A 15,580-nucleotide genomic window follows, 5' to 3' on the forward strand; every position below is an offset into this window, starting at 1 on the left:
ATCGTGCAGTAGTTTGTATTTTTTACAGTCTGGATTATACACAGGACTTTTCTCCAGGGAACTGGAGGTATTTTTTAACTTACTTTCCTAACAGACCTATAGATAAGGAAAAATACACAGCTGAGACTGTCTAAAGAGATGAGATGACTTCTTGGAGATTCATAGTCAAGTCATAACCAGGATCGGACCTGAGTCTCCACGACATCGTTAGGGACCAGTCACCTCAGGAACTCTGACATCCCTCTGGCCACAGGCAGGTAGTAGTCAACGCACAACTACTACTTGGTGATGAGGGAGGTATACACACACACACACGCGCACACACACACACATGCACACACACACACACGCACACACATGCACACACATGCGCGTGCACACACACACATGCACACACACGCGTGCACACACACATGCAGACACACACGCGCACACACACATGCGCACACACACGCACACACATGCACACACGCGCGCGCACACACACACACACGCACACACACATGCACACACGCGCGCGCACACACACACGCGCGCACACACACGCGCGCACACACATGCGCACACACACGCGCGCACACATGCACACACACGCACACACATGCACACACACGCGCGCGCACGCGCACACACATGCAGACACATGCACACACACATGCACACACACATGCACACACATGCACACACACGCGCGCGTGCGTGCACACATGCAGACACATGCACACACACGTGCACACACACGCGCACACATGCACACACGCGCGCGTGCGCGCACACACACACGCACACACATGCACACACACACATGCAGACACATGCACACACACACACACACACACAGACTGCAGTCACCCCAGAGGTTGGGAAGGAGGGGACCACTGTCCTGGCTTCTCTTGCTGCCACCCTCTCCCAAGGCTCTGTGACAGTCCCTGCCAGCTTGTCACCCCTGCTGAGCCCAGGGCGGGCTGACACTTGTAACGGCATCATCTGTGTCTTCGCAGAAAGAGCAGGAAGACCAATTGCTCCACACAAAGGCCTGAAGTGCTCATGTGAAAGGTCAGTAAGTACTGTCATCTGGGCCCGGGAGGGGACCGAGAAGGCTGTGCCCATGAGAACAGAGCAGGGGCGCGATCTTAACCTCGGCCTGTGGCCTGGGCTGCCCAGCGGGACGGGTGGAGAATCTCAAGCAGGAGCTGGAGGGACTTGGGCGTGAGGGCAGCCGAAGGGATGGGAGGCGCCCGCCGGGTCCTCAGGCCTCCGTGACTCTGCGAGGAGACCGGCCGCGCCCATTCATTCCCCAGGCTGGGCAGGTGGCAGGGTGGCCTGAAAGGAGAGAGGAAGCAGGGTGACCCTCTCTGGGGACACTTCAGGCTCCGACATGAGGCCCCATCCGTGCCCCTCCTCCTGTTCTTTCGGGAACCACATGAAACACACAGTTTCACAAAACCTGGAACACCGTTTGGTGTCAAATTCAACACCTTTTATGGTAAGCCCCCTACATACGAAGTTCTGTTCCGAGAGCACGTTCATAAGTCTAATTTTGTCTGTAAGTCCAACAAAGTTAGCCTAGGTACCCAACTAACACAGTCGGCTATATAGTACTGTACTGTAATCGGTTTATAATACATAAAAAACAAACAAGTGCAAAAATAAAGAAATTATTTTCACATCTTGTAAGGGACTTACTGTAATGCCGCATTTGAGTATAAAAATGAGGCAAAGAATTAAGAAAAAAAACCAATACATATGTGTTAGCATACATATATATGGAATCTAAAAAAAAAAAAAGGTTATGAAGAACCTAGGGGTAAGACGGGAATAAAGACACAGACCTACTAGAGAATGGACTTGAGGACACGGGGAGAGGGAAGGGAAGCTGGGACAAAGTGAGAGAGTGGCATGGACATATATACACTACCAAACGTAAAATAGGTAGCTAGTGAGAAGCAGCCACATAGCACAGGGAGATCAGCTCGGTGCTTTGTGTCCACCTAGTAAAAGGAAGGAAGAAAGAAAGAAAGAAAAGAAAAAACCCAAAAGTTGGAAATGTGAAACGGAACAAGGAAAAAGGGCTGCTCACCTTCTCAATCATCTCAGTGAGTCAGGGGCAAGGACCACTGCCCGTCCTTTCCCTTACGACACTCCAGTGTAGCCCATCTCACCGAAAGCTCGAGATCTTTCCTCCCACAGACTCGGGCTCTTTCTCTCCTTCCCCATCTCTGTGGATGGAACCACCACCCAACTAGCTACCCAAGCCTTCTCAACAACCTTCCTTCGCTCGCCTTGGAACAAATTCAAAATGATTTTTCCATTGCGTTAACGTTTCATTAGCCTTTTCTTTGTTTTTGAAGGGTAGAAAAGATGCTATTTGTGTCTCAAGGCTTAAGAAAATTCCAGAGCTAATGACATAGGATATAATTTGAATTTGTAATCAAATGCTTTGCATTTCCATGATAAGGATTCTGTTAGGGCCATTATCCAAGGACCTATCTTGGTTTTCCATAGTGACCCAGGATTTATGACTTTTCTTGGATCTTGATTTCACAGGAGGAGATAATTTGTGGAAAACCCTTAACTCACTGTCAGCCCCAGATTGCCTTGTCATCCTTTCAGGATACGACCAGCTGACCATTACAATTTCTGCAAATATTAAACCACATGATAATTACTGAATAAAAATAATACGAATTTTTTGAGGTGGAAAAAATGACAAGGAGATACATGAAATAGAATTCCTGGGGAAGAATAAAACAAGAAAGTTGTCATTTACCTATGTTTTTAAATTTAGGTATTATTTTCATAGGTTTTGGGTTCTGGGTTTTTTTAAACCTAGCTGAAAAGATGTCACCGGAGAAAAGAAGAAGTAAAAGACACGATCAGGCCTGATCGTAGGCGGATAAAGAATAACACAGATGTCAGCTCTATGTAAAATGGACTAATAAAGTTTGCACTATGCTAGGTTATTCCTTATTGGGTCTATTGATCTCAAGGGGCTCTGGTCTGAAGACTGATCATTTTCTCAGCTGCAAAGAAAACACTCTCTGCTCCATCTAGACTCAAGCACTGAGTTTAAATTATTGACAAAGAATTTCAAGAAGAATAAGATTTGGGTGTTTTGTCAAGATTTTGCACAAGCATCAGGCTCTTCCTTGGAATTTTTTCAGAATTAATTTACCTCTATAACAGACAAATAGCCAAAATGTAGGTATCATCTCCAAATGAGAAATTGTCTGGAACTCCATCAACCTGAGTTGGTCATTCACCTTACCTAATTTCATCTTCACCTCTTACTAGCTGTGTGACCTTGGGCAAGTTACTGAACCTCTCTGAATTTCCATTTCCTCATTTGTAAAATGGTCATAATTTGATCTACATCATAGGTGTATTGTTAGGATCAAGTGGCATCAAATGTACAAAGTACTTGGCATATTGTCAATATTAAGTTTCCTCTTAAATTTTTTCTTTGATTATAGTATATAAGTTCTAACGATCGTCCCTCTTGTAAACGTTTTAAGTATAACATTGAAAACCTGCTAAGAAATGCCCATAACGAAAGGAATCTTTAAAGCTTCTATTATTTGCATGAAAGTTTGCACGTTCACAGCACTTCACAACTGCAGCGTGCCCCTTCTCTGAGGTCGCGTGGGTTTTCTGTAACCCCCTACTGCCTTCATAGTTGAGTAAACTGAGGCATGAAGTGACATATAAACGGTCACCGCCATTAGCAATAGAACAGCAGAGCACTCCAGGGAGCCAAACTCATTTGCCGGAACATCAGAACCACCAACCTGTGCATATAAAGCCAGGCTGAACCAAGAAAAGCCAAGAGAATGCAAGACTGGATCCCAAGGATGGCTTTTTTTTTAAGTGATAAGGTGGTCTATCTTTATCATCTGACCAGTATTTATCACGATCCTACGACGGCTCTAGAGCCGCAGCTATGAATAAGAAAAGCATGCTCTATGTGTCATGGAGCTTACATATTAGCAGGTGAGACCAATATTAAGCAACTAGCTAGACAGTTAATTTTTACTGAATGTCTATGTGATGACTTGCCAGGACGGTGAACACAGATAACGGGGAGATTTCACACGGTCTGGGAGGTCTGAGGGTTTGCTCCAGGGACGCGATGTCTGACGTAAACAGTGAAGAGGGAGTAGGTCTTAAGTAGGTCGTGTGTGTGCTGTAGGGGTGTAAGAGTGCTCCGTGTAGAGCGTGCAGCTGTGCAAAGGCTGGAAGCAGGACGGAGCACGGGGAGCCCCACGGGGTCCGAGGTGAGGCTGCTGAAGGAGCCGCATCTCCCAGGGCCTGGTTAACAATGTGCATCTTGGGCTTCCCTGGTGGCGCAGTGGTTGAGAATCTGCCTGCCAATGCAGGGGACACGGGTTCGAGCCCTGGTCCGGGAAGATCCCACATGCCGCGGAGCAACTAAGCCCGTGTGTCACAACTACTGAGCCCGCGAGCCACAACTACTGAAGCCCACGCTCCTAGAGCCTATGCTCCATAACAAGAGAAGCCACCGCAGTGAGAAGCCCGCGCACCGCAACGAAGAGTAGACCCCCGCTAGCCGCCGCTAGAGAAAGCCCGTGCACACACAGCCACAAAGACCCAACGCAGCCAAAAATAAATAAAATAAGTAAATTTATATTTTTTTAAAAAGTTGCGTCTTTATCCCAAAAGCAGCAGGGCCACCGTGGTGAAGCCAAGAGCAGGTTGGGGCAACTGAGTACACCGGTCATCAAGAACTGGGACTTACTCCTCCCCCAAATAAAACATATTGGTTGGGTCAATTTTATTTTAGTAAATGGTTGCCCAGCTTAGCTGAGTCACTAGTCAAAAAATTATTCCATTTGTGACAACAGGGATGGACCTTGAGGGCTAAGTGGAACAAGTCAGACAGAGAAAGGCAAATACTGTACGATCTCACTTATATGTGGAATCTGAAAAAAACAAAAACAAAAAACCAACAGAACTCACAGATACAGAGAAATGGTTGGTGGTTCCCAGAGGTGAGGGAAGTGGGGTGCGAAATGGGTGAAGGGGTCAAAATGTACAGACTTCTAGGGAGGGTGGGAGGGAGGGAGGCGCAAGAGGGAAGAGATATGGGGGCATATGTATCCGTATAACTGATTCACTTTGTTATACAGCAGAAACTAACACAGCACTGTAAAGCAATTATACTCTAATAAAGATGTTTAAAAAAAAATAAGGTACAAACTTCTAGTTATAAAATAAATAAGTCCTGGGGTTGTCATGTACAGCATGGTGACTATAGTCAATAAAAGTGTATTTTATACTTGACAGTTGCTAAGAGAGTAGGTCTTAAACGTTCTCATCACAAGAATAAAATTATGTAACTGTATGGTGATGGATGTTAACTACACTTACTGTAATCGTTTTGTAATCTATGCAAATATCAAATCATTATGTTGTACCCTTGAAAATATATCATATTTTCATATCATATCATTTTCATATCATATTTCATTTTCATATATCATAATATGTCAATTATATCTTAATTAAAAATATATTCTATTTTATTAACTACCTGCCACTCTTCCCCAGTAAGTAACCTCTTTTCCTCTCCTTCTCATCTTGAAATCTGTATGTTTAAGTCTGCAGTCAAACCCACTTTTCAGAAGCTCACTATGGAGTAGTTGAGACCCTGAATGTCACACAGGGCTGACGGCGTGGGACTGAGCCAGAGGTCCTCAAATTTTGCTGCACATTAGAAGATCAGGAGAGCTTCTAAAACCCAGATACCCAAGCCAATTAAATCAGACTCTTTGCAGGGTGGCACCCTGGCATCAGTTTTTGTTGTTGTTTGTTTCTTTAATCGTGCAGGGGATTCCACTGTGCAGCCAAGTTTGAGAAGCTTGGGTCTCTTCTAGACGAGTATATCCTTCCCCCAAGGGGGAGGAAAAAACAGTAGCAGTGACAATCCTCTCAAAGGATTCATGGCTTTATTTCGGCCAAAGACAAAACAAATACAAGCAGGACCAATAACCCTAGGTCCCGCAGCGCACCACCACCACGTCTCTCCCAGGCTCAGCAATTCTTTCTTTCCGCGGAGGGCACTTGTGGGGCCGTCTCCAGACGACGCACACGCAGCACAAGCTGGGCCCCAGCAGGTCCTCAGTCCGACAGGCTCGGGTCCATCTGCGAGGCCCCGCGGGCCACTCGGGGGCAGGCGTGGGCTGCGCTCATCAGCAGGTGGCCCGCAGGCCCCCTGCGCACAGCCGGGGTCCCGGTGACCCCTGGTCCCCGCGCCCCGGCGCGGGCCACGCAGGTTGTCATTCCGGCATCTGCGCGCGGTCCCCGCTCCCGGACATCTGGCCGAGTGGTGCCTCCCCCTGCCTACTTCCTCCGCCCTCCCGCCCCTCCCCTCCCCACCCTTCCCTTGTTCAGGGCGGTAAGGTCAGAAGTGTTCAGCAATTCGACGTGGGAAGTCTCCCTGAGGAAGTGCCTGCCGGGTCATAAATTTCATCCAACAAGAGGTTCCATCAAGCTCAGGCATTAGGAAACTTCCCAGCCACTCATCGCCAGCGCAGCTCCAGCGCTCAGGCTCCGGGGTTCCCCGGGCACAGACTGGGCGGGGCGGGGCGGGGCTGGGGGCCCCAGAGCTGATTCAGGGTCCGTGCGCCCAGTGCCATGATTGTGAGTGTATGTGTCTCTCTGCCTCTGGGAACTGGCCGACTTTCTTATGACTTTTTCTTTACACACATTTGGAGGGTCAGTAACGGACATTCTCCTTACATTGAAGAGGTACGTTAAACCCCATCTGGACGGTTTCAAGCCTGAAGTTCAGACCGTGTGTCCAGGACAGGAAACATTTGAATGAGTGTAGTGACGTGTTGAGTGCTGTATTACATATCTTGCCATCTGAGTGTGCTGATGGTACCCAGCTAAACCTTACAGCCAAGAGTTAAGGACAGCTTCTAGTCCCAGCCCTGGCTGTGTGACCCTGGGCCAGTCACTTTCCATCTCTGATCTCCATTCCCAGCTGTGGAGTGAAGGAGTTGGAGGGTGGAGTGGGAGATCGCTAGGTCCCCTTGGGGGTCTAAGAGACTCGTGGTCTTTGCCCCCCTCCTCCGCGCAGCACCAGTGCGGCGAAGGAAGGGTCAGATCACATTCAGCCTCTGTCCTGCTGTCGTTCGCTCAGGGGAAACCTTCCCAGGGCCTGGCACTCTGGCTTAGCTGGAAAGCCCGGGGTGTCCTGGGGAATTTGGAGATTCACGCCTGGCACTTTTGTTTAGTGCCCCGTGGAAGTGCTCCAACCCATAAAGCAATGCTCCAGCCCTGAAGGAGTCCAAAGGCCCACAGGGTGATCATAACAATTGCTATGACACAGCGGGCACAGCTCTACCCCGTTAGTTAAATCAACTCAAGCCTCACAACAGCCCCTGAGGTAGTTACTATTATTAGCCTAGCTTTACAGATGGGTAAACTGAGGTACAGGGGCGTTAAATAAGTTGCCTAAAATCATACCGCAGTTAAGAGGCAGAGCGGAGACTTGAACCCCTGTAGCCAGGGCCCGTATTCCAAGTGGTAAGAAGCACAGAGAGCGGCCTTGGGTCTCTCTGAAGAGACAGCACTTCCTATTCTGGGGACTGAGTGAGATGTCTGGGGCATTCCCGAGAGCAGGAAGCCAGGACGGGGGTGCAGGCAGGGCGAGGGGCCCAGGGGTCTGGCTGCCTGGCCCTGCAGGACAGGATGTGTCCTTGGGGCATTAGCCTACTTCAAGCCCTTCGACTCAGATTTTCCGTCAGGCCCCAGAAGAACCATTTGGGACAGCACAGAGACCCCTGGGGGCATGAAAGATGCCAACCAGAGAAGCATCACCCTTCAGACCAAAAAGAAAAATCCCCTTTGGGACCCGAATTATTTGGGGAAAAAAGTTAGAAATATAGGCTGCTCCCAGATCTTAGAGCGCCCCATGGGACATGTGGCTCGTTTTCTGTAAATATAAGGAATCTTTAAAAGAATAAGCCATTCTTGTCATGGGTGTTGAGTTTTGAAGGCTTTTGCTTGAAATATCTGTATTCTGAGGACCAAATAATTCTTTTGAGATAAGCTATCGGGATAATCGTCAGATAGAAACTCCAGATCACATTTCATCAATGATGTTCTCCGCTTTCCCTGACCAGCACATTTTGCCTGTGTTTCAAACAGTCGGTGGGAAGTTTCTGCACTGGAAGCATCTTTCACTTTTGGTGGGGTTTCATGCTCAAGAGGGAAACCGTTTTATAATCAGAAGAGGAAGCCATACTGGCCTGTCACGTGCCGTGCACATCTGTGACGAGCACATGCTCCTTGCCACTGCTGGCTCTGCTAATTAGTCTTCTTACACCAAACTTCGCCGGTTCCTCTGTTTTCTGTCTGCCCAGCCTTTCAGTACTGGCAAGGTTCTGCCCAGCTTATCTAGCAAAAGTTGTGTGCATTTATTCCAAGTGGCAGAGCAAACAAAAACTGCCTCTGTGGTCTTCGGATAATTCAGCCACGTTTGAATCTTTAACTGGAAGTATCTCCACCCCCAAGGACACCCGCAGTAGATATCAAGGGTAAATGCCTCTTCCTCAAACGGTTCCGTGCATCACAGGGGTCGCAGAAAGATAGGACCCCTGGTTGTCCCCACAGAAAAGCACTGGTGCATCAACCCATGTGGGAGAGACCATTGCTTTCTGATGTCTAACTGGGAGGCCTCCAACCTTTGAACGCTGGTGTATCAGCTTCCCTGCAAGATTGGAAACTGAAGGCCTGAGCCTGCGTTTCCCTGCCCAGAATGTGGGACAAGGTAATTATAACTGGGGGATACTTTGTGCATAGAATCATCCTTTACCGTGACTTGCTAAACACAGAGAAAGAGAGAGAGGGAAAGAAAGAATGAATAATTGGGAGGAAAAATACCACAGTCTCATGGCCTCAGTGCCAAACTGGTGCCGATCCAGTTTCTCCCCGAATGAAGAGTGATGCTTCTGAATTCACTCTGGTTGCCCCTGAAAAGCCCCTGCTTTTCCCGTGACTGCAGGAGGCTCTGATGGGGTGGAAAGAGGGTTGGCGGTTGGGAGAAGTGCTGGGCCTTAAGCTCCATCCTGGCTTCACATAAAGGAAGCAAGATCAAAACCCAAGCCTGGAAAAAAAAATCCTAAATGTAATTGGCTAGGAAACAGGATTCCTGGGGCCTCTGCTTTCTCAGCTTCCAGAGAAGGATTTAGGCAGGGGCACTTCCCCGCCCTCAGGATAAAAAAAAAAAAAAAAAAAAAAAAAAAAAAGGATTAAATTCGGGTTTGGTCTGGCCAGTACAAATTGCATGCAGAGCATACAGTTACTTTGCATATTGCATGTGCTTTCATGGAGAGGGAAAAGGGGCAGAGAGGGAGGGCAGGATATTGACGAGGGGGAAAAAAACTATTCGGGTTTGGTCTGGCCAGTACAAATTGCATGCAGAGCATACAGTTACTTTGCATATTGCATGTGCTTTCATGGAGAGGGAAAAGGGGCAGAGAGGGAGGGCAGGATATTGACGAGGGGGAAAAAAACTAAAAACAACTTGCTGTTTTCATACGGTGGGCGAAAACTGTTTTGTCTCCGTAACTGTACAGAATGTCAATGGTGAGCACTGTGTCGTGACAAGATTTTTTTTTTTTTTTTTAAATTAAGCTAAACTCACACCCGAGCTGTAGCCGCCTGAGGTATTGCAGCTTTAATTGTGTTCAGTATGATCTACTGAACAATATGTCTTGATCAATCTGAATGGCCATCCAGTGCACGGTTCCCCTTGGCATTGCTGCAAAGCCAGCCTGGCTTTAGTGAACCCGTTCAGGAATGTGGGTTAATTCCGCCGACCCTTTTTACCCCGGCAGCTCTGTTTTTGTGAGGTTGGCAGAAACTGACACGTTTTCTTTTGCTTAATTAAGTTGTTCAGTAGAAGGCTGGTCAAACAGTTGCATCTACGTGGGGAGTCTGCAGATACACAGAAAGCCGTGGGCGTTTCCAACATAAAAAGGGGGATTCTGTTATTGTTTGGGTGTAGACGGGTCATTTTTTCAAAGTTACTGCTGCCTGAGTGACCACAACCCTGCAAAGACATTAAAGCTGGTTAAATACGACTACCTTGGGTTCCAAAGTGTATTTTTAAAAGAGGGAGAGAGCACGAGAGAAAGAAACCGTCTCATTTATGTGGCATTTTATTTCTTTCTGGCCTTCCTTTTTTTTAAAAAAGGCAAACAGTGGGCTCATTTAAGTAAGAGGTGCCCGTACCTCATGAATTACAGCTGGTGTGGTGAAACTCCCTTTCCACTTGGTAAAACAAAACGGGTGCCCAGGGAACTTGCCTTGGCGCTGAGGAGTGGGACCCAGTCACCTGTCTGCCAGGCATTGGGGCTGGGAAAATCCATCCACAGCCTCGCAGCCCATGACATTCCGGCTTTCGTTCCTCGCTGATGTTATGACAACCACAAACTATATCAGTCTCACAGATATTCAAAGGAACTGAAAACTTGACAGGAGACCTCCCTATTGCGTCTCCATCCCTTCCTGAAGCTTCCAATATTTCCAGTTTAAATCACCTTCACCTTTCATGGGCGCATGCCCCTGAATTCTATGAATATTTGGTCCTACCAAGGGTTTTCCCTCATTGCGCGTACTGCGTCATATAATTAACAAGAGACATGGATGGAACTTGAGCTGGGCTTCGGTGTCCTCTTGTTAATGACGGTAGGACCCTGAGTGAGTTCTCTTGGATGCCTTTGTGCCTCCGTTTATCCATAACAGCAGATACCCAATGCTGGGTGCTTAGCAGGGACCTCCTATACCTTTCTGAGCTAGCTTGCCCTCTCTCCCTCTGCAATAAGTCAATATCTGGAAAACCACTGTTCCCACAAGCCCTTGGCACCACTGCGCTTTGATCGATACCAAGATGTTTTACCAGTTAGGCAGCCCTGGCTCTAGGCAATCCGTCGGCCCCCTTGGTTATGCATCAGGGCCTCAGCACAGAGAACTCATGTCTGCTTTAAAAGCCACGCACTCAAATTTCCCCCCAGGACCCAGAACGGCAGCTTTTGGGAAGCCCAAGGATATGCTTCTTCCTTCTAGAGAGGAAGGCTGGATGGGCAAACACCTTAAGAGTCTTCGCTGTGATTTTTTTACCTCCCTTCATATACAGGAAAGAACGGGCAATTATTTGACTGATTGAAGTTGCATGAATGTCAAAATGATTCTTTAGGGGAAAAAAGATCCACTTTGGAGTCTCAGGGACTCGGATCAGCAGTCTACACTGACATCAGTCAAGTTCATTATGAGCAATGCCTACTTATTCCCCAGACATTGCCAGAGCCGGTTACAGACCTATATGCAGGACACCGTGGTCCTATATGTAGGTCATGTATGTTCAGGTGCCCTTGACATGTGTCAAGGTCCTTCCAACCTGGAAGTGGGCGGCGGGGTGGGGGGGGGAGCTTTAGAAGTCCTGGTTTGTGCAACCACTGCCCAGATGACTTGCTCTTCTAGAGGACCAGAGCCCAGCTGCACAAAAAAATGCAGAATGCTTTCCCCAGTTCTAGTGGCGGATATTTAAGGACCACATAGAGCACTGGTCTGCAGCGTCCCTGCCTGACTCCTTGGTCCTAGAACACCGGGCTTGTCCACCAGTCCTCAGCTGTAGGGCCCTGCTGGTTGGGTCACTTTCCTTACCTTCAAAAAGGCCAAATTTAAAACTCCGCGGTCCCATACGACAACTTTGCAGTAACAGCTGACTGGCTGGTCCCCGCAGCCCTTAAAGAGAGGAGTTGTCAGAGGCCAGCGGAGGACCGAGCAGATGGGAGCCGAGATGGCTGGGCAGCCAGTGGACGTGGGAGCTGGCCTCCTGGCAGCCTTCCCGTAGTCTGGAGGTGCTATGTGTGACTGGCAATTTGGTTCCCACTCGAGGCGGCGGGCCCTCTCCCCCTTTCCAATTCCCTGACAGGCCGGGCAGATTTTTTTCTTTGGCTTTTGAAAATCCGGGGCACGCTACGGTTCAGAGTCACCAAGTTCCAGCTGCTAGAGAGAGCCAGCCTTTCGCTCTGCTACCCCACCACCAACATGATGTCTTTACACCCAGCGAAGCAGAAGGCCTTCCTTGAGGCGGGCGAGCCCACAAGGGTTCGGATGCCGCCACTCGGGTCCTGGAGACAGAGGGGAGGGCTCACAAGGGCTGGCCCGGAGCCATTCCACTATCCCTGGCACTCACAGTTCCACATGGAGCTCTGCGGCTCTTCAGGACAAAGAGGAGTGTTTCTATCAGCCCAACGTTCTGCTGACAAATGCATAATCAACTGACAGAAAGCGACCGAGCAGCGTTTCCAAACTCCCAGTTACGGGGAGGCCGAGCCCAAGCGGGGATGGTCACTTTCTGCAGGTGTTCGGCCAGTGTCCCTTCATTTGCATGTATTTGCATAGACTGTCAAACAGTTGGCTGACAGAAAGTCTGAGGAGGTCTGGACACAGCCCAAACCTGTCAGTGGCTTTCTCCTTGCCAGTCAAGGTTGGCTTGGGCTGCAATTAAAGCAGGAAACGAATACTTCTGACATTGCAGTATACCCAGCCACAGCTGGGTGAAGTTAAATGGGAGAGTGTGCTTCATTTAGAGGGACAAGATGCAGGCTGGGGGGAAGAAAAGGAGAGAAGAAAGAAAGGGGGGCGGGTAGTGGTCCATGCTCAGAAAGCGACTCTCTGAATGCAGTCTTCAAAGGGCGAGAAATAGGCTGTAATCCTCCCATGTTGCTGGGCTGCGTTGTTTGTTGTTGTTGTTTGGGGTGAGTGAACAGATTCCCCCGCCCCCCGCGGTGTGAGGTCAATTCCGCGTGTGAAAGGAGCTTGCCAGACACTACACCTTCTATCCTCAGCCATCAGGCATCATCTCAGAGCAGAAGGGAGGAACCAAATCCCGAAACTGCATTTCCGTGGCACGCTCTCTCCCATGTAAGGCTCCCCTGTGCTGTCCGGGGCTGACAAACAGGTGGCGGGACTTCAGAGAGGGTGAGAAAGTTGGAGGAGACCAGGCAACAGGCATCTTGTTGTTCCCCCATCTCGCTGCCTGAGGATTACAGATCATATTAGCATATGGATTGCGGTGGGAAAGAAACAAAAATCAGAGCCTTGGCTACTACTGTAAAAGAGTGGATTGGGGGCGGGGAAGGAAGAAAGCCGTCAGAAAGGTGGTGGTGGTTTTTAGGAACACAGGAGATTTATATTTGGGGAGGCCTGCATCCTTCTGAGATGCAGTTTCATAGATTCTTCGAGCGAGACCTAACAATTTATTAAATACTTCATCTCTAAACAGTGGTGGGCACTAGAGTTTCATGAGCAGGAGACAATAGATTCTGTTTATTCGCCAACAATACAGACACTGTTTAGCTCTGGACTGCAAGTGGCTGAGCCATCTGGCACGTATCTCCACAGTAAAACATTGTCTGTGACACAAAAAATGACTACATCCCCAGGACAAACTAGTGTGACCTCTAAATAAAGCCTTCCTCTGAAGCTATGATATCACACAGCCCAGGGGACACCAGCACAATTGAATCTGGTCACCAAAAGCCCAAGTGACATAGGACTATGTAAATGGAATTTTATAGGAGACTTTTTGTCCTCCATGGCAAACCGTCCAGATCCGTCCACAGCACTGAAACAGCTTTTTCATTCACCCCTGGGACAACAGTGCGGTTCTATTTGGGGATTGGCAGTTCTTTTTCTCCAGCACCCGACCCAGGAAGCACACGTCCGTGTCCAGAGGCAGCACCTGCAGCCACGGCTTCCAACAACATTTCACTGACGGGGTCCCCACCTGCGCCAGGCTTTTTCCTGATATTTCGGAAACAAGTGGCCCTTTCTCCTCCCTGCCAGGGGGAAGGCCCAAGTTTGCCAGCTTCTTCACAAATAGCCGAACAAGTCACTCTCAGCATTGCACCACCTGAATGGCCGCTTCACTGGGCAAACAGGCGCGCACACACACACTGACTCCCCATCACCCCGTCCAAGAAAGGGGCCGTTTCAGTGGAAGAAGTGTCACTCTCCGGAAAAGACCCAATTCAGTCTCCACAACCAAGACATTTGTATTGCTGCTGGGTGGGAACATTTCATGACAGAAATGGAGACATGATGAGAAACAGACCAAAAGCTGGCTTGGCTTAAGCATTCTACCTGTTCCAACCTCTGCTGGTTTGGTTTGATTTTTTAAAGAAAGAAACCCTGATCCTTCGCTGTGCATGAAACTTTTGCATAAAGGATACCTCAGAGGATAAGATCTCTAAATGCTTTCCAAATGCAAGGAAGCATGAGATCACTTTGCAGCCAGACTCACCTGAGGGGTGACACATGTGAACAGTGATGAAACACCATGTTTGGGAATAAAGGGAGGAGGGTTGAATTCCTACATGAACATTTCCCAGCCCTGTCATCTTAGGCAAATCACTTAACCTCTTGGTGCCTATCCTCATCAGTAAAAAGAGATAACATTTCCCCCGTTGCCACAGTGGTGGGGAGGCGAGAAACATAGCGACTATTATATGTTGTAAAGTGGATGTCTTCTAAATATTTCCTGAGAAGATGGCAGAGTAGAAGGACGTGCGCTCACTCCCTCTTGCGAGAGCACTGGAATCACAGCTAACTGCTGAACCATCATGCACAGGAAGACACTGAGACTCACCAAAAAAGATACCCCACATCTAAAGACAAAGGAGAAGCCACAGTGAGATGGTAGGAGCAGCTCAATCACAATAAAATCAAATCCCATAACTGCTGGGTGGGTGACTCACAAACTGGAGAACAATCATACCACAAAAGTCCACCCACAGGAGGGAAGGTTCCGAGCCCCACGTCAGGCTTCCCAACCTGGGGGTCTGGCAACGGGACGAGGAATTCCCAGAGAATCAGACTTTGAAGGCTAGCAGGATTTGATTGCAGGACTTCGACAGGACCGTGGGAAACAGAGACTCCACTCTTGGAGAGCACACACAAAGTAGTGTGTGCATCAGGACCCAGGGGAAGGAGCAGTGACCCCATAGGAGACTGAACAAGACCTACCTGCTAGTGTTGGAGGGTCTCCTGCAGAGGCTGGGGGTGGCTATGGCTCACCACGGGGACAAGGACACTGGCAGAAGTTCTGGGAAGTACTCCTTGGCGTGAGCCCTCCGGAGTCTGCCATTAGCCCCACCAAAGAGCCTGTAGGCTCCAGTGCTGGGTCGCCTCAGGCCAAACAACCAGCAGGGAGGGAACTCAGACCCACCCATCAGCAGACAAGCAGATTAAAGTTTTACTGAGCTCTGCCCCCCAGAGCAACACCCAGCTCTATCCACCACCAGTTCCTCCCATCAGGAAGCTTGCACAAGCTTCTTAGATAGCCTCATCCACCACAGGGCAGACAGCAGAAGCAAGAAGAACTACAATCCTGCAGCCTGTGGAACGAAAACCACATTCACAGAAAGACAGACAAAATGAAAAAGCCGAGGACTATGCACCAGATGAAGGAACAAGATAAAACCCCAGAAAAACAACTAAATGAAGTGGAGATAGGTAACCTTCCAGAAAAAGAATTCAGGAT

The 15,580-nt window shown here is 48.7% G+C and overlaps 1 long non-coding RNA gene across 3 annotated transcripts in view; it reads right to left on the bottom strand.

Moving 5' to 3' along the window:
* LOC114486674 (uncharacterized) overlaps positions 1 to 15,580 on the bottom strand; it is an 84,102-nt gene that overhangs the window by 958 nt on the left and 67,564 nt on the right. The window contains exon 3 of one of the 3 annotated variants that reach the window (XR_008617999.1): positions 1,216 to 1,323. The exons of 1 other annotated variant lie outside the window; for it this stretch is intronic. This is a non-coding gene — a long non-coding RNA (uncharacterized lncRNA). Of the gene's footprint in view, positions 1 to 1,215; positions 1,324 to 12,780; positions 13,076 to 15,580 lie in introns of those variants that run through there. One more of the 3 variants, XR_003680776.1, reaches the window with a different exon arrangement.

Source organism: Physeter macrocephalus, chromosome 8 (assembly GCF_002837175.3).
Source record: "Physeter macrocephalus isolate SW-GA chromosome 8, ASM283717v5, whole genome shotgun sequence".
Taxonomy (NCBI): Eukaryota; Metazoa; Chordata; class Mammalia; order Artiodactyla; family Physeteridae; genus Physeter; species Physeter macrocephalus.